This window comes from Narcine bancroftii, chromosome 7 (assembly GCF_036971445.1).
Source record: "Narcine bancroftii isolate sNarBan1 chromosome 7, sNarBan1.hap1, whole genome shotgun sequence".
NCBI classification, from domain to species: Eukaryota; Metazoa; Chordata; class Chondrichthyes; order Torpediniformes; family Narcinidae; genus Narcine; species Narcine bancroftii.
Window position 1 is genome coordinate 4178492 of NC_091475.1, and position 26089 is coordinate 4204580.

The following is a 26089-nucleotide window of genomic DNA, read 5'->3' on the forward strand; positions in this document are numbered from 1 at the left end:
ACATAATTTGATCACTGGTTGGTATCTCACCCTTTTCCTTTTACAATGCAAACTTAGTTGAGGAGGTGTGACTCTGGAAGGAACAATCTGTTCCAAATGAGTTTCTGTTAACACTCCAATTATATTCACTTACTACACTGGAGGAGATGTACTTGTTCATTGTGGAAGAGGCAAATCTTGACCTGAATGATGCCCTGTTTTTCAGCTCTCCATCCAGTGGATCCTGTTCACTGGAGAGGCTTGGATCCCCCAATCACCAGCACTTTGATTGCTGAAGGTCATCATCCATGCTGCCCTAAGACATATTTTTAGTGTGGTTCATCTGTGACTGGGGGGGGGGGGATCAACAAAATCTGGATTACCAGCATTATACTTAGTGATAAGATGGTGTTTAGTTTGTAAAATACAAATCCAAATCTCTGTAGAATATTAACATCATCAGGAAAAGATTCCAACTGATTTCTATGGTATGCAAAAAGCCTAATCATATCCAAATCTCTGTAAAGACTATAAAGACTCAGAAGTTGAAATCAAGACATGTAATTTTCCCAGTTGGGTTGTGGGCATTTGTGGAAATGGAAGCAAACTTCTGACTTTGGAATATTTCTGCATTTTAAATATAGCACAATCTCAGGTAATATTTTACAATGTGCATTTATGTTGTTGTCTTAGACTATCTTTTGTCGTTGAGGGTGAATTTCCTGCCCTCCAGCTGCTCCCATTAGAGGGTACTAAATGATTTCCCAGATGCCTACAGCCAGGTATTCTCATGAGTTGGCAATATCACATTTTATAACAAAGGGTTTGAGAACATTCTTGAAATGTTCTTTTCCTGCCCTCTGGTCCTACAAAGCTTGAAGCAGAATACTTGTTTTGGGACTCTTGTGTGTTGGGGCCTACAGATGTGCCCGACCTTTGGAGGTGATCTGGGCCTGATGAGTGACCCTCCGCTGAAATTGCTGGTCTGAGAGAGACCTGCAGGCGTCACTTTGCCCACCCCCCTGAGGACGTGGAGAAGTGTGCAGGAGAAACCGTGGTGGTTTGAGGGTGTCTGCTGCAGCTAGTCGATCGAGTCTGGGACCAGGTTGGAGATGCTTCTCCGTGCACTCTTCCCTGCTGATGGCTGGTGGCTGGAGTTGGTGGTGAATTTTGACATTATTGTCAGCCGCACTTGGAGATGGGAGATGTAGGGTTTTGAATAATTCAATCAAATAATCTATTAAACTAGTTCATAATTTACCACATTCTCTTGTAGTATTCATAAAGGTGCTCAGAAATAGTTAGTTGACTTCTAAATTTTCATTATGAATATATAAACTTTCATAACTATTTTGATTAATCAAATCTGCATTTAGATGCTGAGATGGACTGAAAAAGGTGCATTTTTAATGAAGTTGATTCACCATTGGATGTGAAATTGTGAAGGCTGCGTCAGACTGAAGTTATCTGATGAAAGCAGCAAATCCATAATTTGCTGTGAACTCGATCAGGATTTAAGCATCTGCTTTCTATTTGAACAATATGCCTGTCTTCATTTATGTTACCGAGTATAGCTTAGCAGCTGGTCAAAAAATAAATGTCCTCATGGGTGTCATAGTGGGGTACTAGTAGGTCATTTCCCATGAAAGTTCAAGGGTGAGTTGGTTTTATATAAAATGTTCCAATTATCAGAACAAAAAACAGGTGGAAATTTGATGGTCAATGAGCTTAACTATAATCCTTTTTTTAAAAAAATTGTTTAAATATAGGTTTCCATGGTACATGCTATAGAACTTGCAGGGTTTTCATCAAAACTTAACTTTGTGTAATCAATTACACAGATTGGAATCTTAAAATGAATCATTACTCAGGATGTAAGAAATGATCATTGGATTGTCCACACAGAAATTCAGCTACTGCAATGCACGTCATGAGCTACTCTTTCACTACCTGGTGAAGCAGTCCCATCACTCCAACTATTCAAACACTTCAATTCTGGGGATTAAGTCCATTGATTTTGGAAGAAGAGAGCAAATCTTTAGTCTAAAGCTTAATGGAATTCAAAGATACAGAAAATTTCATTGGAAGATGCATCATTTTCTCACAAAAGGAGTCCATTCAGCCCTCAATTCTTAAAGCTTTCCTGTCATCCCATTCCCATACTTATTTTCCTGTAACACATACAAGCTAATTGACTCCTGCTACTTGCCTGCACTTGGGCAATATATTAGTAGCCATTTAACCCTCTAGTGTATTTTTGGGATCTATGGAACTATGGGAAGCCAACACAGCCATAGGCAAAACTTGCCACAAGTGAACATGGAGATGTGGCTGTGATGCAATCTGCTGGACCTCAGTACTACTCTCGTCCTACAGCTGGGAGAACACGAGTTCAAGTTGGCATGTCGAAATCAGTTGTCTGTTTAACACAAAGTCAAGGGAAATTGTACTTTCTCATTTAGCAGATAATTATGGACCAGAGTTTGGTGTCTGTGGGAGTGGGGGGGAACTGAATGAGCCCTTTCAAAACAAAGTACAGTTGCCAGAAAGCTGACGTGAGAACAGGGCATGCTTCAAACCCTCAGCACAGCAGAGAGATACTGGAAATATTTAAGATCCACAAATTGCATCTTTGATGTAAATCTTTGAAGAAAGTTCAGGACAAAACAATGTTAAGTTTTTTTTGTTTTGCCTTGTCCTTCAAAGAGAATTGGATAAGCAATTGAGTTAAAGTAATGTAGAGGCCTTTGGGAACAGAATGGGAGGTGGAATGCTGGATTAAATACAATGGGCTGAATGGCCTCTTGCGCCATAACACTTCTGTGGTAATTGATAAATAATGTGCTCTCAGGTCAGCGACAATGTACTACGGTGATGGTCATTGTTCACTGCTGGTGAATAATCAACAGGTATGGGTCAGCTCGACCATCTTCCTGTTCCTCTGCTGGAGTAATATCTGCCCCATAACTTCCCTTTGGAAACTGGAAAGAATTGATAAACTCGTACCTCTTGAAATTGGATAAATAATTAATTTATTTAACTTTTTAAAATTTTTGCTGCCAAGTAATTTACCCTCAAATAACACAAACTGATACAAGTGAAAATAGCAACTCCCCTGACATGGAATTCAGTAAAAGATGTCCAGGGATTACCTTATAGGAAAAGAGAAACTATAAATTGGGGAAATAGGACAAAATAGTGTTTTTCAGTAATGAATGACTGCAGAATGAATAATGAGAAAATGTTTGGAGCTGGGCACCTGGGTTCACTGTTAGATTACAACTGACAAAAGTCTTGTGAGTACTCTGGCAGCAATGGTGAAGAAAGATGAGTGTTACGCATCTGTTAATGGCCACAAGATGGCGGAGATTCCTTGTACAGTAAAATGCCGATAATCCAGCCTTCTCAGAACTTCAATGCCACACTAGTAGTTTCCCAGACAATTGCACTTAATAGATTGTTATTCATATTGATAACCCAACATAATTTTTATTGCCTTTATTTGATGTAATTTTGATGCAGATTTAATAAATTTTGCATCTTATCCAGTTTCAACAGGGCACAGGAACTAGTCACCTGGTTAGGAAGATGCCAAATTATCTGTATAGTTGATGCATTATAAAATATCAACACTTCACCCTATAGCATGCAACTCATTACATTTCATTAATCAGAAAAATACCTATTTATGCTCATCAATCTTCTTTCAGCAATAAAATGTTACCTACATGAGCTTAATTTTTCAGGTTTTTATGCTAGACCTTACCAATGCCTTCTTGTAATCAAGTGTAAGGCATACTCTAATTCCCTTTTATTCATTGCACAGATTACTTCTTTTAAGGACCCCAATAAGTTGGTCAAACATGATTTCCTTTGCACAGAAACTGAACGGACTTTGGCTAATTATCTTGAATATTTCTTGGTGCCCCGCTGAAACATCTTTTTTCTTAGTTAAGAAAGTTTATTTAATTAAGCCAAGTTTAAATGTCATTTCATTCTTTTTTTTAAATTTTTCACACCATGAACCATACTAACCAAAATACATACAAACATTTCCCTCTTAAATATAGTCATTTTCTCCACCTTCACCCCCCCCCTTCCCTCCCTCCTTCACCCCCCCCTCCCCACCCACTCAACGTTCAACCTATATGATACATTAAACCCATTAAACAATGTGATCACACAATGAAAATAAACAAGAAATTTGTGTCTTCTACTTTTACATACTGGGTCAGTTAATTTCATATTCTTCTCCTTCTCTCATTTTAGGTGGTGGAGGTCCGCGGTAAGACTTCCCTATTTTGTTCCATGTACGGTTCCCAAATTTGTTTGAATACTGTGATGTTATTTCTTAAATTATACGTTATTTTTTCCAATGGAATACATTTATTCATTTCTATAAACCATTGCTGTATTCTCAGGCTCTCTTCTGATTTCCAGGTTGACATAATACATTTTTTTGCTACAGCTAAGGCTATCATAATAAATCTTTTTTGTGCTTCATCCAAATCGAGGCCAAGTTCTTTACTTCTTAGAAGAAAGATCTCTGGATTTTTTGGTCTGTTGCTTTTTGTGATTTTATTTAATACCTGATTTAGTTCTTCCCAAAATTTTTCCACTTTCTCACATGCCCAAATTGCATGTACTGTTGTTCCCGTTTCCTTCTTACAGCGAAAACATCTATCCGATACTGTTGGGTCCCATTTATTTAACTTTTGGGGCATGGTGTATAGTCTGTGTAACCAATTATATTGTATCATGCGTAACCTCGTGTTTATTGTGTTTCTCAAAGTTCCGGAGCATAGCTTTTCCCATATTTCATTTTTTATATTTATGTTTAGATCTTGTTCCCTCTTTTGTTTGGGTTTACAGGTTATTTCATCGTTCTCTTTCTCTTGCAGCTTGATGTACATGTTTGTTATAAATCTTTTAATTATCATTGTGTCTGTAATCACATATTCAAAGCTGCTTCCTTCTGGTAATCTCAGTCTGCTTCCCAATTTGTCCTTCAAGTAGGTTTTCAGTTGGTGGTATGCAAACATTGTACCGTGAGTAATACCATATTTATCCTTCATTTGTTCAAAAGATTGTAATTTATTTCCAGAAAAACAATTTTCTATTCTTTTGATCCCTTTTCTCTCCCATTCTCTAAAGGAAAAGTTATCTATTGTGAAAGAGATTAGTTGATTTTGCGTCATTATTAATTTTGGTAGTTGATAATGTTTTTTTTCTTTTTTACGTGAATCTTCTTCCAAATATTGAGCAGATGGCGCAGTACTGGTGAATTCCTATGTTACACCAGCTTTTCATCCCACTTATACAGTATATGTTCAGGTACCTTCTCCCCTATTTTATCTAGCTCTAATCTAGTCCAATCTGGTTTTTCCCTTGTTTGATAAAAATCTGATAGGTATCTTAATTGTGCTGGTCTATAATAATTCTTTAAAGTTTGGTAGCTGTAAGCCCCCTTGTTCGTACCATTCTGTTAATTTATCTAGCGCTATCCTCTGTTTTCCCCCCCTCTCCATAAGAATTTCCTTATTTATTTTCTTTAGCTCCTTGAAGAATTTATCTGTTAGGTGAATTGGTAACGATTGAAATAGGTATTGTATTCTTGGGAAGATATTCTGCTGCAACATCTTTAATGTTTCCCTCCCTTTGGGAATCGAGGAATAACAACATTTTCCAACTTAGCACATTTTGTGAAATTAAAGTCAATGCATCAACTATCTTACAAGCTACTTTTTTAAGAACCCAGGATTACATCCGTGAGGTCATGAAGACCCAGAGGTCAGCCACAGCAGACAATGGTGGGAGTTGTGTTTTGGTCTCTAAACAATGGTGGGGGTGCAAGGGACTGGAAATTAAGAGCCAAATATTAAAAAAAAAGCTCTAATCATATGTGGCTAGCCAAACAGTGAGTGTGACATAGAGGCTACTGAGGTATAAGTATGGAGGGTGACTTATTAGTGTGTACAGAATGCTTTTTTAGACTGGTAATGGAGAAGCCAGCTAGAGAACAGACTAACCAAGATGGAATATCATGCAATGAGAAGGTGTTTGATAGTAATCCTGTTGTACAGAGTGACCATAAAATGATTGAATTACTTCACTTTGTATTGTAATGAAGATTATCATCAGAAACTGGAGTCTTAAATTCAAAAGAAAGTACTTAACAGGACTAAGGTGGCTAATTGGACTACATTAAAAGACAAGGACGTGTTCAGACAATGGCTAGCATATAAGTAATGTACAAAATCCATGACTGTAATTCTTTGATTCCTGGAGCAGAAATGCAATAGGAAGAATGACCCAACCACACATTACACAAAATGAAAAGGATTTATTTTTAGATTTTGGCCAAGAGTTTAAAAGAGCAAAAACAGAAAAAAGTTCCCAGGAATGTAAAACAATTGCTGGCCTATTATTGTTGCTGCCTCACAAGTCCAGATCATGCTAACTCCCCACAGACAGCAGTAGTTCTCCTTGAGACTATATGTGGGGACTCCAGGTTTTCTGTCGCATCCCAAAGACCTACAGGTAGATCAATGGTTCTAGTAAATTGTTCCTCAGCAGGTTGGGGTTGTGGCAGTAGATTTGCTAGGGGTAGGAGTGTTGAGAATGTAAAGAAACTAAGCTACAGGGAAATAAGTTGGAGAATAGGATAGCTCTGGGGCAGCCCAGATGAATGCCCTGGGACAGCCCAGATGAATGTGGACTTAGCCTACAGCTAGGTCATAGGAAATAGTCTGTAGAAGCTTCAAAAACAAGTATTACAGATACTTTATAACATAGAACAAAAAATGGCAGAGCAATTAAACAAACACCTTTCCAGTCTTTCAGGAAGAGGCCACAGCCTTCCATGAATGTTGGGGACCAAGAGTTGACTGAAAAGGAAGAATAAAAAGAAATTAATAGATCCAAAAGTTACAAATATCCAGGATTTGGTTATCTGTATCCGAGCTTGAAAGAGATGACAAGGGAAAAAGTCATCTTCCAAACTTCTACATCATGGAACTGTTGTTGGAGATTGGAGCATGGCAGATGTAACCCTGGGAAAATGTGGAACTATAGACCAATTTGTCCGACAACAATACTAAGGAAAATGCTAGATTCTTTAGAGGGTTTAATACAACACCTGGGAAAATAATAACAGGATGAAGTTAAAGTTAATGTGAATTTTGAAAGGGAAAGGATTTTTACAAGTATACTGGAGAATTTGTGAAGAACATATTTGGAATTTTTAAAAACTCACAAGAGTGTGAAAAATAAAGATGATGGGACTCAGAATAATGTGTAGATTAAACTGAACAGACCAGCAGAGTAATAAAATATTGGACTTTCTAGGAATGACAAGCAATGCAGCTTGGGCCCTCGAAACTCATGGCTACATCAGTGATTTGATTGAGGCCACCCAATATAATATTCGCCAATGATGGAGAAGTGGGCGGAAATGCAGGTTGTGAAGAGGCTGCAAGGTGATTTGGACAATTTGAGAAAGTGGGCAACTGCCAGGTGCAGTAAGAGGAAGAAGGTAGACAGTTATTTGAATGATGAGAGAAAGGGAATGTTGATATACAAAAGGACCTGGATGCCTTGGTCCTGATACACTAGCCAGACACAGCAATCAGTTAAGATGACAAATGAAATGTTGGCCTTCATTACAGGAGGTAATGCAAGGATAATTAGAGCAAGGATGTTTTGCTACAATTATACAGGACCTTGGTGTGATGACACTTGAAGCAGTGCGTGATTTTGGTCTCTTTACCCAGGAAAGGATACGTTTACACTTACTTGACTGATTGTTGAGATGCTGGTACCGAGTTACTGGGTTAACCAGATCTTGATACACACAGTAAAGAATGGGAGTCTTAACAAAATGTACCAAATTCTGTCACGACTGGATGCTTTGGAGGACATTTCCCTCGGCTGGGGTTTGATCTAGCACCATGAATCTCAGTCTTGGCAATAGCAAGACACTTCTGACTGAGATGAGATGAAATTCCTTCATTTGGTGGTGAAATAGTGAATTTTCTTTTAGCTCAGGACATGGTTGAAGCTGGGTTTTGAATATATTGGAGGTAGATGGATTTCTAGGCATAAAAGGCTTCAAGATGCATGGGGAGAGGGTGGGAAAATGGTATTGAATGGTAGAGCAGGTTCAAAGGGCTGAATATACTGTTTTTTGTGCCTTTTTCCTGTATTTTAATACTAGACTTCATAATGGCATTATTGAACAACATTTGGCACCAAATCACATGAGCTTAGCCAAAGGTTCAAGGCTGTGGAGGCCCAGTCATTGGATATATTTAAAGCAGAGGCTGGTAGATTCTTGAGGATGTTGAAGGTTATTTGGAGAAGGCAGGAGAATGGGGATGAGAGGAAAATTAATCAGCCATGATTTGAATGGCACAGCAGACCCAATGGGCCAAATGGCCTAATTCTGCTCCCACGTCTAATGGTCTTAGTTTGTTTGAACTTCAATTAGCCAGCTGCTAGCAATAGTAATGAATTTAGTGGGGAGTAAAGATTTTATGCCAAAGATTAAAATAAACACTTTGTCCATCCTTTTTTGTTCAAGGATACTGTTTCTATCCTTTGATAGTGAGATTGCTGAACGACCAGAGGAACTGTTCACACTAACCATCCGAGACCACCATAGGCACAAAGCAATATTTATTTATTTATTTGTATAGATTAAACACTTGTCATGCATCTGCACTGTTTGGTTGTGTGTCTGCACATTTTGCATTGAGGACCAGAGAAGGCTGTTTCATAGGGTAGTAATTGTACAATCAGATGACAATAAACTTGTCTTGTTTGACATCCAGAACCCTGATACACTGAAATCTAATAACTTTCAAACAGTGGAGGGGAAAGTGATGAAGGGATAGAATTACAAATTAGCTAACTCATCCAAATGATCGGTCTTACAAAACATAACTTTGAGCACTGCTAATGGAAGATTCATCCTCATCAAAAGATTGCAAGTCCTTTTGTTGCCTGAAATACCACAGGTTCTACGTCTCATCCTTGTAAAACACGTGCAGGAGAAACTCAGCAGGTCAAGCAGCATCTTTAGGAAGGAAAGGTAACCCATGCTTTGGGCCTGAGCCCTTTGTCGAGGAATAAACGAGGTTTATTTTGCATATGCCTTGACCCCTAAACGTTAGGAACATAGGAAGTAGGAACAGGAGTAGGCCAAAAATGGCCCATCGAGCCTGCTCCGCCTTCCAATACGATCATGGCTGATCTAATTTATGACCTAACTCCACCTACCTGCCTTCTCCCCATATCCCCTAATTCCTCTATCATGTAACGTTGGTTACCCTTTCCTTCCTGTAGATGTTGCATGACCTGCTGAGCTTCTCCAGCACTTTTGCGCACTGCCTTCAACCCAGCGTCTACAGACTTTCTTGTTTAACCTCCCATCCTGGTCATGATCTGGAGATTTCTCTGTCCTTTATCACAGTTATAGCCCTATCTCATTGCTTGTGTCGAGAAAATTGCTTTAGTAAAATGGTGATCACTAATTCCTTAAAATTCACTGTGAAATGTTGCTGGTCTCACAAAGGGATGTGGAAATTGGGCCAACATAACAGAAAACTAATTTATGATTCATGTGAGTTTCAAGCTTGTGACTAATTGCACAGCAAGATGTGTCACAGCTGATTTCACACAAAAGTTGCTACATGTAGCTGTTCTCCTTACGAAAGGCAGTTTCTTGGTCATGGTTGAAAGCTGCTGTCCAACATTCTGCAAATTTAGATTACAAAGAAATTTCATCCTCATTTGCTGCCCAATGTGAGCAGCTGGCAAAGATTCAATGTGACATGTAATGCAGAGACACCAAAAATCAAATTACACCTAAATGCACATGATTCTATGAACTTTATTTCTTAAAATAAACAATATTTTAATATCTAATTTGTGATATTCATCCCAAGAGTGGTAACTTTAGTTTTTCCCTCTATCTTGCTATATATAAAACAACAAACACATAAAATAATCGTAAGAGGACTTTTTCTTAGAAACCTAAAGTTCAATATTCAATGGAGGCCAGATCACTGGGAGTATTTGAACAGGAAATGGATAAGATCCTCATTAGTAAGGGTATCAAGGGATACGGGGGAAAAAGCTGGAAATTGGAACTAGGGGTGAGCATAGTTCAGCTAAGTGTAGTCACGGAACAGACTCGAAGGGCCTAATGGCCTGCTCCTTTAACGTGAAATCCAGCTGTTATTTTAGGAAAAGCTGTGTATTATCACGATAAAGGAACAGAAGCAGGCCACTAAGCCCATTGGGTCTGTTCCATGACTCTGCACTAAGCTAAACTAAACTAACACCTAATTCCAATGACCAGCCTTTTCCCCATATCCCTTGATACCCTTACTAATGAGATACTTATCTATTTCCTGTTTAAATACTCCCAGTGTCTTGGCCTCCACTGCTTGTGAGGCAGTGAGTTCCACAGATCCACGACCCTCTGACTAAAGAAGTTCTTCTTCCTCTCTGTTTTAATTGGATAACTTCTAATTTTGAGACTATGATCCCTTGTCCTTGACTCGCCCATGAAGGGAAACATCTTATCCGCATCCTGGTAAATCTCCTCTGCACCCTTTTTAACATCACATCTTCTCTAAGATAGGGGGCCCAAAACTGTACACAGTATTCCAAATGGGGTCTCACCAGTGCCCCATAGAGCCTCATTAACACCTCTCTACTGTTAAACACTATACCTCTCGAAATGAATGCTAGTTTAGCATTCGCCTTCTTCACTACCAATCCCACCTGGGCATTAACTTTTAGATGACTCTGCACAAGTACACCCTGGTCTCTTTGCACCTCCGAGGATAGAATTTTCTCCCCATCCAGATAGTTCTCTGCCTGTTTATTTCCACTGGCAAAATGTAGAACCGAATACTTCTCAACAATTGAACTTCATCTGCCTTATATTTGCCCAGTCTCCCTATATGTCTATATCCCTCTGCAATTTTACAGTTTCTTCAAAAGTTCCTGCTCCACCACCCATCTTGGTGTCATCCGCAAATTTGGCCACAAAACTATTTAGTCCACAATCCAAATTATTAATATAAATGGTAAACAGCAGCGGCCCCAAGACGACCCCTGCGGAACACTACTCGTTTCAGGTTCAAAATAAAAGGTTGGCCTATATTAAATATAAGAAGCAAGATATGAATGAGATGCTTGGAAAACATATGGATTGTAAAAAGCTTAAAAAAGAAATTAGGATAGCGAAAAGATACAAGGTGGCTATAGTGAACAGGGTGAAAGTAAATCCAAAGGGTTTTTACAAATATGTGAATAGCAAAAGGAGACTGAAGGATAAAATTGGTCCTCAGAGAATCTGATCGGACAAATGTGTGCGGAGCCGAATGAGATGAGGAAAATATTGAGTTTTCTCTTCGGTATTCACTAGGGAAAGGGTTAAGAAAAAGGGATGATTATAGAAAATGTAGGGTTAGGAAAGAGGGGGTATTGGAACTTTTGAGGCATATAAAGGTGGATAAGTCTCCAGGTCCCGATGGGATTTCCCCAGGACCTTGAGGGAAGTCAGAAAGGAAATAGTGGAGGCTCTGACAGTGATTTTTCACTGGAGGGGGTGCATGGTGCTGCAAGATTTGCGTGTCGCAAACGTGGTTCCTCGGTTTAAAAAGGGCACCAGGTGTAGGCCCAGCAATTATAGGCCAGTAAGTTTGACGTCGGTGGTTGGTAAACTAATGGAAAGTATTCTTAGAGATAATATGTATAAGTATCTACAGGGGCAGGTACGGAACAGGACACCCAACATGGGTTTATGCGGGGGAGGTCATGTTTGACAAATCTTGTTGAATTTTTTGAAGAGGTGTCTCGGAAGGTTGATAAGCTGTAGATGTAGTCTATATGGATTTCAGTAAGGCTTTCAATAAGGGTCCACATGGAAGGTTGGTAAGGCAGATTCAGTCGCTAGGTATTAATGTTGAGATAATCAGATGGGTTCAACGGTGACTAGAAGGTGGATGCCAGAGAGTCATGGTAGATTACTGTCTGTCAGGATGGAGGCCGGTGATGAGCAGTGTGCCTCGGGGATCGGTGTTGGGTCCCTTGTTGTCTGTCATTTACATTAATGATTTGGATGATGGAGTGGTAAATTGGGTTAGTAAATATGCAGATGATACAAAAATAGGGGAAGTTGTGAATAGTGAAGATGGTTTTCAGGGACTGCAGAAGGATTTGGACTGCTTAGAAGAGTGGGCTAAAAGATGGCATATGGAGTTTGATATCGATAAGTGTGAGTGCTTCATTTTAGGAAGAATAATCGAAACAGGACATATGCATTGAAGGGAAGGGCATTGAGGAATGCAGAGGAACAGAAAAATCTTGGAATAATGGTTCATCGTTCTTTGAAAGTAGATTCTCATTTAGATAGAGTGGTAAAGAAGGCTTTTGGTATGCTGGCCTTTATAAATCAAAGCATAGAATATAGGAGCTGGGAGGGATTTTTTTAAAATTTTTTTATTTTTCACACTATAGATCACATTATTCAAGATATACACATTTCTCCTTTCAAATATATCTCCTCCCCTCCCCCCCCCCACCTCCCCCTCCATCCATTCAAAACTCTGAGTCCAAGATACATCAAACCCATCAAACAATGTTGTCACTCAACATTAACGAACAAAAACTTCCACTGAGTCAATTCTTTCCATTCTCTTTTCCTTTTGTCATTTTAGGTGATAGATGTCCCGGTAGGTTTTCTCTATTATATTCCATGTACGGCTCCCATATTTGTTCAAATAATGTTATATTATTTCTTAAACTATATGTTATTTTTTCTAATGGAATACATTTATTCATTTCTATATACCATTGCTGTATTTTCAAATTATCTTCTAATTTCCAGTTTGACATAATACATTTTTTTGCTACAGCTAGGGCTATCTTAACAAATCTTTTTTGTACACCCTCCAAATCAAGTCCAAATTCTTTATTTTTTATGTTACTTAGGAGGAAGATCTCTGGGTTTTTTGGTATTGCTTTCTGTAATTTTATTTAATATCTGGTTTAGATCTTCCCAAAATTTTTTCACCTTTTCACAAGTCCAGATTGCATGAATTGTTGTTCCTATTTCTTTTTTACAACGAAAACATCTGTCAGATACTGTTGGATCCCATTTATTATCTTTTGAGGAGTGATATATAACCTATGTATCCAATTATATTGTATCATACGTAATCTCGTATTTATTGTATTTCTCATAGTTCCTAAACATAACCTCTCCCATGTTTCCTTTTTTATCTTTATGTTTAGATCTTGTTCCCACTTTTGTTTAGTTTTATCATTTATTTCGTCATTCTCCTTTTCTTGTAATTTGATATACATGTTTGTTATAAATTTTTTAATTATCATTGTGCCTGTAATCAGATATTCAAAATTGCTTCCTTCTGGTAACTTCAGACTACTTCCCAATTTATCCTTTAAATAGGATTTCAATTGGTAATATGCCAGCATTGTATCTTGAGTTATATTATATTTATCCTTCATTTGTTCAAAGGATAATAATTTATTCCCCGAAAAACAATTTTCTATTCTTTTAATCCCTTTTTTCTCCCATTCTCTAAGACAGGTTACCTACCGTAAAAGGGATTAGCTGGTTTTGCGTCAGTATTAGTTTTGATAATTGGTAGTTTGTTTTACTTCTTTCTACATGAATCTTCTTCCAAATATTAAGCAAATGGTGCAATACTGGAGAATTCCTGTTTTACCAATTTTTCATCCCATTTATATATGTTCAGGTATCTTCTCCCCTATTTTGTCTAGCTCTAATCTAGTCCAATCTGGCTTTTCTTTTGTTTGGTAAAAATCTGATAGATATCTTAATTGTGCGGCTCTATAATAATTTTTAAAATTTGGCAGTTGTAAGCCTCCTTGTCTATACCATTCTGTTAATTTATCCTCGGTTTCCCCCCCTTTCCATAAAAGTTTCCTTATTATTTTCTTTAACTCCTTAAAGAATTTTTCTGTCAAGTGTATTGGCAGTGCCTGAAATAGGTATTGTATCCTTGGAAAAATGTTCATTTTAATACAGTTTATCCTTCCCATTAGTGTTAATGGTAAGTCTTTCCAATGCTCTAAATCTTCCTGTATTTTTTTCATTAGTGGATAATAATTAAGTTTATATAGATGGCTGAGGTTTTTATTTATTTGTATACCTAGGTATCGTATTGTTTGCATTTGCCATCTAAACAGTGATTCTTTCTTGAATTTTGAGAAATCCGCATTATTCATTGGCATTGCTTCACTTTTATTTGCATTAATCTTGTATCCCGACACTTCTCCATACTCCTTCAATTTCTTATGTAATTCTTTTATTGATGTTTCTGGTTCTGTTAGGTATACTATAACATCATCTGCAAATAAACTGATTTTGTATTCCTTGCCTTTTATTTTTATCCCTTTTATTTTATTTTCTGTTCTTATCAGTTCTGCAAGTGGTTCTATGGCTAACGCGAACAATAAGGGCGATAGTGGGCATCCCTGTCTTGTTGATCTGCTTAAGTTAAAATGTTTTGATACATATCCATTCATATCCATACATATCCATATCACTCTTGCCAATGGCCCCTTATATAATGCTTTAATCCAATTAATATATTTCTCTGGTAAACTAAATTTTTGTAGTACCTTGAATAAATAATTCCATTCTACTCTGTCGAAGGCCTTCTCTGCGTCTAAAGCAACCGCTACTGTTGGAGTTTTATTTCCTTCTACTGCATGAATTAAGTTAATAAACTTACAAATATTATCTGTTGTTCGTCTTTTTTTTTATGAATCCAGTTTGGTCTAGACTTACTATTTTTGGTACATAATCAGCTAATCTGTTTGCTAATAATTTAGCTATTATCTTGTAATCTGTGTTAAGTAGAGATATTGGTCGATATGATGCTGGTGCAAGTGGATCTTTCCCTGCCTTTGGTATTACTGTTTATTGCTGTTTTGCATGAATCTGGTAAGCTTTGTGTTTTATCAATCTGGTTGATTACTTCCAGGAGGGGAGGAATTAATAAATCTTTAAATGTTTTATAGAATTCTATTGGGAGACCATCCTCTCCTGGTGTTTTATTATTCGGCAGATTTTTTATTGTCTCTTGTATTTCTACTATTTCAAATGGTTCTATTAATTTATTTTGTTCCTCTGTTTGTAATTTCGGTAGTTCAATTTTAGTTAAGAATTCATCTATTTTGCCTTCTTTCCCTTCGTTTTCAGTTTGGTATAATTGTTCGTAGAATTCTCTGAAATTTTCATTAATTTCCGTTGGATTATATGTGATCTGTTTGTCTTTTTTCCTTGATGCCAATACCATTCTTTTAGTTTGTTCTGTCTTAAGCTGCCACGCTAGAATTTTGTGCGTTTTTACTCCTAGTTCGTAATATTTATGCTTTGTCTTCATTATATTTTTCTCCACCTTATGTTTGAAATGTTTCATATTTTATTTTTTTATCTACCAATTCCCTTCTTTTAGTAGTGTCTTCCTTCCTTGCTAATTCTTTCTCTATATCTGCTATTTCCTTTTCCAACTGTTCTGTTTCCTGATTGTAATCCTTCTTCATCTTAGTTACGTAACTTATTATTTGCCCTCTGATGAACGCTTTCATTGCGTCCCATAATATAAACTTATCCTTCACTGATTCCGTATTTATTTCAAAATACATTTTAATTTGTCTTTCTATGAATTCTCTAAAATCCTGTCTTTTAAGTAGCATGGGGTTTAATCTCCATCTATACATTTTTGGAGGGATATCCTCTAACTCTATTGCCAATATCAAGGTGAATGGTCCAATAATATTCTAGCTTTATATTCTGTTTTCCTAACTCTATCTTGTATACAAGCTGATAACAGGAATAAATCTATTCTTGAATATGTTTTATGTCTATCCGAATAATATGAATATTCCTTTTCCTTTGGGTGTTGTTTCCTCCATATATCCAAAAGTTGCATTTCTTACATCGATTTAATTATAAATTTGGTTACTTTATTCTTTCTGTTAATTTTTTTCCCGGTTTTATCTATGTTTGAATCCAAATTGAGATTGAAATCCCCTCCTATTAATATATTCCCTTGCGTATCTGCTATCTTCAGAAAAATATCCTGCAGAAATTTTTGATCTTCTTCATTAGGCGAATATATATTAAGTAAATTCCAAAACTCCGAATATATCTGACATTTTATCATTACATATCTTCCTGCTGGATCTATTATTTCCTCTTCTATTTTAATTGGTACATTTTTACTGATTAATATAGCCACTCCTCCAGCTTTTGAGTTATATGACGCTGCCATTACATGTCCTATCCAATCTCTCTTTAATTTCTTGTGCTCCACTTCAGTTAAGTGTGTTTCTTGCACAAATGCAATATCAATTTTTTCTTTTTTCAGTAAATTTAGCAGTTTCTTCCTTTTGATTTGGTTATGTACTCCATTAATATTTAAAGTCATATAGTTTAATGTAGCCATTTTATACTTTGTTTATTTTTCCCTTCCGTTTCCTCATCATCACCTTTCCTTCTCATCCATTTCTGCTTTCTTTCTTTGAACAGTTTATAAGACAACATTTTTAACACATCAAACATTCCCCTTATTCTCCTACCTAATATTTCTTTAACCCCATTGTCCCCTCCCCTTTCTGAGTTGCCCATTATCCCTTGTCGGGCAACCACATCACCCCTCTCCATTTGGATTTGCGAATTCACTCGCAAGCGTCAACTGATTTTGCAGTGACCGTAATTTCTCCCTACCTAGTCCCCCCCCAGAAAAGATTTCAATTTTTATATACAACAAAGGTCACTCTCTAAATTCCCTCTTTACTCCTCTCTTCCCCTTTTTTTCCTTCATTAATTCTTCTCTATACACTATATATTTTCTTTTAAATGCACATACACTTATGTAATATATGTATTATATATGTATATAGTCCTATACACACGTCTTTTTAGTTCGCAGTCTTTTGTACTCTCGTTACACGTCTTCATCTCTCAGTCTATTTTGTAATTGTTCTGCAAATTTTCGTGCTTCCTCTGGATCCGAGAATAGTCTGTTTTGCTGTCCTGGAATAAATATTTTCAATACCGCTGGATGCTTTAGTATAAATTTATACCCTTTCTTCCATAAAATCGCCTTTGCTGTATTGAACTCCTTTTTCTTCTTCAGGAGTTCAAAACTTATATCTGGATAAATAAAATTTTTTTGCCCTTTGTACTCCAGTAGCTTGTTGTCCTCTCTTACTTTCTCCATTGTTTTCTCCAGTACCTTTTCTCTTGTAGTATATCTTAGGAATTTTACTAAAATGGATCTTTGCTTTTGTTGTGGTTTAAAGGCTAATGCTCTATGTGCCCTTTCTATTTCCATTTCTTGCTGTAGATTTGGACATCCTAAGATCCTGGGGATCCAATCTTTTATAAACTCTCTCATATTCTTGCCTTCTTCATCTTCCTTAAGGCCCACTATCTTTATATTATTTCTTCTGTTATAATTTTCCATTATATCTATTTTCTGAGCTAACAGCTCTTGTGTCTCTTTAACTTTTTTATTAGATTCTTCTAATTTCTTTTTTAAGTCCTCTACCTCCATTTCTACTGCTGCTTCTCGTTCTTCCACCTTGTCCATTCTTTTTCCTATTTCTGATATGGTCATATCTATTTTATTCACTTTCTCTTCTGTACTGTTTATTCTTCTTCTTAAATCACTAAATCTTGTGCTTGCCATTCTTTAAATGAATCCATGTATTCTTTAATAAGAGAAAATATATCCATTGTCTTGCCTTTCCCTTCTTCTTCCATTTCACTGTACTCTTCCTCTTCTTCTTCCTCTGGGTTGGCCATCTGTTGTTTCTTTGTTTTCTTTTTCTTCTCTTCTTTCTTGTTTTCGTTGTCTTCTATGTTCTCCTCTTGCTGCTGCTGTTCTGTAGCTGTCATTGCCGGCTGTGGAGATCGACTCCCCAGCTGGTTGCCCCTCCCGTCGGTGTGTTTTTTTGCATGCACATGTGCGACTCCTCGCGCATGCGCACTTTTACTCGGCCCAGCGAGCCATTTTTGTAGTCCACTTTCTACCGACCTGAGGGAGCGGGCTTCTCTCTCCACCGCGGGCCTCTTCGAACAGGTAAGGCCTTCTCCTTCTTCTTCTGTTGTCTTCTCTTCCTCTCTTCTTACCGTTGGTTTCGACTTTTCTTTTTTCGTCGCCATCTTCTTTCCACCTTTATATTCACTTTACTTTAATTTTTATTTTTATGCTTTCCTTTATTTTTTTCAACTTTTCTGGAGAGGGCTGGAGTTCACCATCCGGCCACTACTCCATCACGTGACTTCCTCCAGAAGAGGTGATGTTGAGACTGTTCAAGGCATTGGTAAGGTCAAATTTGGAATATTGTGTGCAGTTCTGGTCTCCAAATTATAGGAAGGATATCAATAAGGAAGAGATGGTGCAGAGATTTACTAAAATGTTGCCTGGATTACAGTATTTAGAATACAAAGAAAGATTGAGTAGACTGGGTCTTTATTCATTGGAGTGTAGAAGGGGGATTTGATAGAGGTATTTAAAATTATGAGAGGGAGAGATAGAGTAGATGTGAATAGGCACTTCCCCTTGAGGGTAGGTGAGATTGGAATGAGGGGGGTCATAAGTTAAGGGTTATGGGCAAAAGTTTAGAAGCAACATGAGAGGAAGCTTCTTCACTCAGAGAGTGGTGGCTGAGTGGAATGACCTTCCGGAAGAGGTGGTTGCAGCAGGGTCAATTTTTGTCATTTAAGAGAAGGTTGGATGAGTGCACGGATGTGAGGGGATTGGAGGGTTATGGACAGGGAGCAGGTAGGTGGGGCTAGAGATCACTTGAATTGGTGCGGTCTAGAGGGGCCGAGAGGGCTTGTTTCCGACTGTAATTGTTATATGGTTATAATTATTTTGATTATTTTCCTTGCAACATGTCCTTTGTATTTCTAACTGATTCTCATAGTCCCCGGCTATTGTTTGGGGGCCTGTAATAACTGCTAATATAATCTTTTTACCTTAGGCATTTCTTAATTCAACCCATAATGATTCTACCGGTTTAGACCCTATGTCCCTTCTTTCTATTGATTTAATGCCATTACTTATCATCAGAACCCTCCCACCTCCTCTACCCACCTGTCTATCTTTCCAATAGACAGATTGAGCTCCCGATCTCATGCCTCATTGAGTCACGTTTCAGTAATGGCCACAAAGTCGTACCTTTTCAGTTCAATCTGAGCAAACAGGTCATCCACCTTGTTTCTGATGCCAGGTGCATTTGTATAGCCCGTTATCAATGATGTATGAGCTGTATTCCTGTTGAACAGTTCTATCTCTTGTCTGCTCACCTGCCTTTCCTTTGTCATTTTTGACCACTTCTTTACTATTAATTCCTTCCTCTGATGTAACTCCCTGACACGCTGCTATCCTATTTTCTTTGCTCTCATTATGATTTCCCTCCCCCTGCAAAGCTAGTTTAAACCCTCCCGAACGGCTCTAGCAAACCCTCCTGCCAGGATATTGGTCCCTTTCCAGTTAAAGTGCAGTCCAATCCTTTTTATAGAGGTCCCAGTGATTGAGGAATCTGAAGCCCTGCCCCCTACACCAACTCTTTAGCCTCGCCATAACTTCCTATTTGTACCCTGTCTTGCGCGTGGCATAGGCAGCAATCCGGAGATTAATTAAGAAATTATTTTAATTCAACACAGATACATTTCCTCTTCTCCATGTAATTTTCTTCTTGACCATTCCCACTTACTTTTATGTAAAGAAATCTTGTATTCACTATAATTGACATTTCTGACGATTCTGTTAAAATTTTGAAATTATAATTATTTTCCACCCCAAGATAAATGATGTGCAAGGTCTCTTAAAATGCACCTTGTGTGGGCAGTCTTTCCCTGTGAGAAAGACTGCAGATGCTGGTATTCTGTGCAATATCCAATATCCTGGAAGAGACAATGGGTCAAGCAGCGTCAGTGAGAGAAAGAATTGTCAAGACTGATGCCAGGTTCCTGCTCAAACCTCTGAATTCTTTTTATCCCATTGATGTTGCTTGACCTGCTAACATTTCTCCAGTAGATTGTAGTCTGATCTCTGTGAAAGTGACTTCCTCTGCAGTTTTCCTAGAGGAAATCATCAGTTTATAGTTTAACATGCTGAACAGATTGGTTTTCAACTTTCTCATCGTTTAATTTGTAGTGCAATTAGATCACACATCATCATTTAATAGGCAGGGGAATACAAACTAAATTTTCAACCAGTGTCTCATGTTTAATAACTAGATTAGAAGTATTATTTCAGAGATTCTTAGTTTCAGCAAATCTAAGGTCAATACATTGTTTCTCATTTACCAGAACTGAACTGAAAGATATCTGTCACAGTTCTATGCAAATAAAACGGTCCCATCTGTATTCTTGCCCTCTTGTGGTTGGGATATTAAAAAATTTAATAAACCAGATTTCCGTACTGTAATTGTTTTATGGTTATTAAAGTAAAAACACAATGCTGGAGAAACTCAATTGGTTAAACAGCATACTTCATGTAGCAAAGGTAGATACATGTGTCAGACTTGAGCCCTTCACCAAGATGTGGACAAAATGTGGGCATGCACCTGAACCAAATGGGAGGAGCATGGTCTCAAAGGCAGGAGGTAATAGGTGGATAAGGGAGGGAAGGCGCACTAGCAAGCAGGGGAAGGATAGCTCTGTGACCAGCAAGCAGGGGGAGGGGGGAGGAGGGTTGCAGACTTTCATTTTTTACTTGAGATGTATAATCTAAGTGGAAAACTAAGCTAGTGACCGTGTTCCTTCCCAAGATATTACTTCAGTTCAGACCACCTCATCAGGGACCTGTTACACTGGCTGGCAAAAGTTGGTGGTTTGGTTCCATTTCAAGTTGAGCTTGCCATGATGGTGAAGTCTTAGCAGTTAATAAGGCAGTCTTATCGTCATCACAGTAGAGGGATTTTCCTACTTGGAAGGTCTGGGAATTCTTGTGGTAGCACAACATGAAGTCTGCAAGTAGGACAGGTTCTCTGCACCTTTAGCCATGGTCCAATGCACTATGGGGAAAACAGATTGTTAATCACATTGCTTCAAGCCTGCAATTACAACTACTAAGATGAGGATGAAAAAGTCTTTGTTTAGCCATCTTTGTATCCACAATTGCAATACTGCTATTATTCATGGATGAATTCTTGTCTCCAAGGATAGAGACATTGCTGGATATAACCTGGGTAATGAAAGAGAAGTTGTTTCAAATGCACAATGCAGGAACATTGAGAATATTGATAACTGTATCATTTAAAGTGGGTGTAAGAACAGAGAGATTGCAATGTGTTGTGAACTCTTGATTGAGGTAGTCCTAGAAATTCAATGTGGACTGACACAAGCTCTCAGGACAAAATTATTGATAATGAGTTTACTGTCATATACATTGTATGTATGCACCAAAATAATTAAGCTCTAAAGCAAGAGAGTATACCCGCAACAGTATGTGATGTAGGTTTTGTGAGGTCATATTTGAAACACAATGCATGCATAGTGTTCTTGTGCAAGGAGGTTGAGAAAGATGGAGACCCACAATCCCTTGGAGATGTTCCTAAAGGGAGTGACTAAGTGGAAATAGGCTAATATTCTCCGGAGTTTAGAAGAGTGAGAGTTAACCTCACAGCATTTCCCATGCTGGAGTTTAGAGCTGGGAGACATAATCTCGCAAATTCAATAGAGGGACGAAGCTGGTCCTCTTCACTTGCGATGGGTGGGAGGAAATCCTTGACATATCGAGCAATGTGGGATGTGCCTGCCATCAACTCCTGGTGGGTGGCCACATCGAGAGCTGTTGATCATGAAGATCTTGTGCAACCTCAGGCATTTTTGAATGATGTGACCATGTAGAGTGGGTTCGGTCTTGTTTCTTTCTCCTTGATGGCTCCTTTTGTGAAATTCAAACAAGAATGTACAAGGCATCATTTGATGATTTACGGCAGCCAATAGTGATTCTTCAGCGGTCACAAATGAGGCGGATGCCATCTATTTTCGTGTTAATTTTCATTACAATCAGCTGTCAAGACTGATGTGATCTGTTTGATTTGGGCTTTAAGCTGATGGGTAGCACAGAAGTCAGCCCAGCTGCTGTAGCTGTTACTAATTTTGCTCACTAACTGAATCCCCCTGTTGTTGCTGCCATCACCTGCCCACTACCAAGGTGGCTGGCTTTGTGTTCAAATGGTAACATTCAGGGGCACTAAAACATTTCCTTGCAAATGCCAGTGGTATTTAGACTGAAGAGTGGAGCCACAGACCCAGGATCAACTTTATTGTCACATTATATCTGGTTCTTCCAAGAGCAGACTAGCAAGTGGGCAGAGAAAAATGTCAGCTTGTACATTCAGCATTAGACCACTGTCATGGAGTTCATTCAGGATTCTGGCCATGGGAAAGAAACAGTCTTTAAGCCTGTGGGTATGCATTTTCATTCCATTGAATCTTCTTCCAGATGAGCAGAAGGAGAATAGAGCATGCCTGGGGTGTGATGGGTCCTTCAGGGTGTTGGTAACCTTTCCTAGGCAGTGGTAAGTATAAATGGAGGGAAGTTTGTACCATGTTCTGAGCTGGATTCACCACCTTCTGCAACTTCTCCTGATCCCATAGCAGCGTCCAGCTAATGTGCCTTCAGTAGTGCAGCTGCAGCATTGTTGGTTGAGGGACGTGCCAAACTTTGTTAATCTTCTAAGAACGTTGAGGCATTTGTGTTCTTCACTGACTGTCATCTTAAAGAGTGTGTCATGAGGCATTTGTGTTCTTTACTGACTGTCATCTTAAAGAGTGTGTCATGAGGCATTTGTGTTCTTTACTGACTGTCATCTTAAAGAGTGTGTCATTAAGTACTTTCTCTGGAAAAACTCAAAGCTATCAACTCGCTCTTTCAGCACCATTAATGTTGACAGGGGTGTGGGCTCCACCCCACTTCTCCTTATGAAGTGTACAATCCTTTGTCTTATTTTCATTGAGAGAGACATGGTTATCTTGGCACCATGCCACTAGTCTCATTCTTTTTTCTGTACTTCATCTCATTTGATGACTGTAGAGTCAACAAACTTAAAGATGGAGTTGGGACAGTATTTGATGTCACAGTCATGGGTGTGAGGACAGTAGGGAGCTGTATACACATCCTTGGTCAGTGCTGGTGTTGAGTGTGATTGTGGATGAGATGCCGTTTCCCATCTTCGGTACGCAGGATATAAAGATCCAATTGGAAAGGGGGGGCTGAAGCCTAGATCCTGAAGTTTGAGGATGTTTTGTGTGCTATTGAAGATTGGTGTAGTCAATGAATAATAGCCTGACATGAGTGTCCAAATGCCCCAAGGCAAAGTGAAGGGCCAGAAGATGATCTACCTTAGATCAGTTTGAACAGCAGACAAGTCAAAGGAGGTCAAAGCTAGAGTTGACGTGAGCCTCTCAAAACACTTTCTGACAGCGGATGACAAAATCTGCAGTTGACCGTCATTTAGGCCTGTTATTATGCCTTTCTGTGCAAGGAAATATTAAAGATATGTGTGACTGTATCTGCCTGTTGATCCATACAGACTCTCTGGGCCAATCACTTTCTGCAGGTTTCACTCCCCTGAAACAGTGACAATGTGTGCAAGGACACAGCATGGCTGAGGTGGATGCTGTTGCCTCACTGGCAACAGGATACATTAATCTTGTGGGGTAGAGCTCCATCCTTACATGCTATGACACCTGGCTTTACTTTGTATTCAGACAGCATGCATGTTCAATCCTGACTTCAGGTGCCAAATGTGTGGAGTTTGCACATTGTCCCTGTAGCTGTATGGGTTTTGACTAGATGCTCCAGTTTCCTCTCATACCAAAGACGTGGCCAGTATTAATCTACCTTATTTTGTAGGTGGGTGGAATAATCTGGAGGGGATTGATGAAAATGTGGGAGAATTTAAAAAAAGTGATAGACTGCATGGACTCAATGGGCCAAAGACTGTTCATACATTGTTGGACTCTATAATTTTACCTGGTTCTATTCCTCTATGTATAATAGAAACAATAGCTTTTCTTTGGACAAATGTTTTGATCAGTCAATGGCTTCTTTCCATAGCAATACTCTGGCTAGGGTGAAGCAAATGGCATATTGTTGATGAAACAAAACTAGATGGGATTTGGAGTGAGAACATGGATGTAAAATAGAATTCAAAGGAATACACCGGCTTGGTTCCACAAATGGCAGGTTTGTCACAAAAAGACAGGTGGAGTAGATTTGGCTGATATTCTCTTGACTTTAGTAGAATATCCTTACAAGGTGCATTTAATTTAATATTCTTTCCAGGCTGCAGAGCATAGGACCAGGGTTAAATGCCTGAACCTGATGAGAAGGTTGTTTATTGGAAGAATTCCCCCACCCCCCTATGGTGCAGATGGGTGGATCTGGAGGGCATTGATAAGAATGGAGAGGGGAGGAGTCACGTGATGGAGTAGTGGCCGGTCGGGGAACTCCAGCCCTCTCCGGAAAAGTTAAAAAAAAAAGAGAAAACACAAAGGCACAAACATGAAAATTAAAGTGAAAGTAAAGGTGGGAAGAAAATGGCAACGAAGAAAGAAAAGTCGAAAGCAACGAGAAGAAGAGAAGAAGGTGAAGGCCTTACCTGTTCGAGGAGGCCTGCTGTGGAGAGAGAAGCCCACTCCCTCAGGTCAGTTGAAGTCCTGAGCTCGGGACTACAAAAATGGCTCGCGGAGCCAAACAAACGTGCACAACCGCGCAAGACAAAAAAAAACACTGACGGGAGGGGGGACCAGCTGAGGAGTCGATCTCCACAGCTGAGAATTACAGCTACAGCACAACAACAAGAAGAGAACATAGAAAAGAACGAGAACAAGAAAGAGAGTAAAAAGAAATCAAGGAAACAACAGATGACCAACCCAGAGGAAGAACAGAGAAATGGGAGAAGGGAAGGGCAAGACAATGGATATATTTTTTTTAAAGAATATATGGAATCAGTAAAAGAATGGCAATCACAAGAATTTAGTGAAATAAAAAGAAGAATTAAAAGTACAGAAGAAAAAATGAATAGATTAGAGATGGTCATGTTAGATATAGGAAAAAGAGTGGACAAGGTGGAAGAACGAGAAACAGCCGTAGAAATGGAAGTAGAGGACTTAAAAAAGAAATTAGAAGAATCTGATAAAAAAGTTAAAGAGACACAAGAGCTGTTAGCTCAGAAGATAGATATAATGGAAAATTATAATAGAAGAAATAATATAAAGATAGTGGGCCTTAAGGAAGATGAAGAAGGCAAGAATATGAGAGAACTTATAAAAAATTGGATCCCCAGGGTCCTAAGAAGACCAGAATTACAGGAAGAAATGGAAATAGAAAGGGCACATAGAACATTAGCCCCTAACCCACAACCACAACAAAAACCAAGATCCATTTTAGTAAAATTCCTAAGATATATAACAAGAGAAAATATATTGGAGAAAGCAATGAAGAAAATAAGAGAAGATAAAAAGCCACTGGAATACAAAGGTCAAAAAATTTTTTTCTATCCAGATAGAAGTTTTGAACTCCTGAAGAAGAGGAAGGAGTTTAATACAGCAAAAGCGATCCTATGGAAAAAAGGATATAAATTTATGCTAAAGTACCCAGCGGTATTTAAAATAGTTATTCCAGGGCAGCAAAACAGACTATTCTCGGATCCGGAGGAAGCACGAAAATTTGCAGAACAACTACAAAATAGTCAGAGAGATGAAGACGTAACGAGAGCAAAAATGACCACGAACTATATGTATGTGTGTATATGGATATATATATAGAGAGAGAGATGTGTGTGTGTATGTATATATGTGTGTACATGAGTGTATGCATATTTAAAGGAAAATATATAGAGTATAGATAAGAATTAATAAGGGAAAGAAAGGGAAGAGAGGAAGTAAGGAGGGAATTAAGCCTTTGTTGTATATGAAAATTAAAATCTTTTCGGGGGGGGCTGGGTGGGGAGGAGTTACGGTCACTGCAAAATCAGTTGACGCTTGCGAGTGAATTCGCAAATCCAA

At 38.4% G+C, this 26089-nt stretch overlaps 1 pseudogene; it reads right to left on the reverse strand.

Annotated features, from left to right (window-relative positions):
- Window positions 1–20269: 20269 nt before the first annotated feature.
- The window catches only part of LOC138739740 (E3 ubiquitin-protein ligase DZIP3-like), a 46435-nt pseudogene continuing 40615 nt past the window's right edge, over window positions 20270–26089 (reverse strand).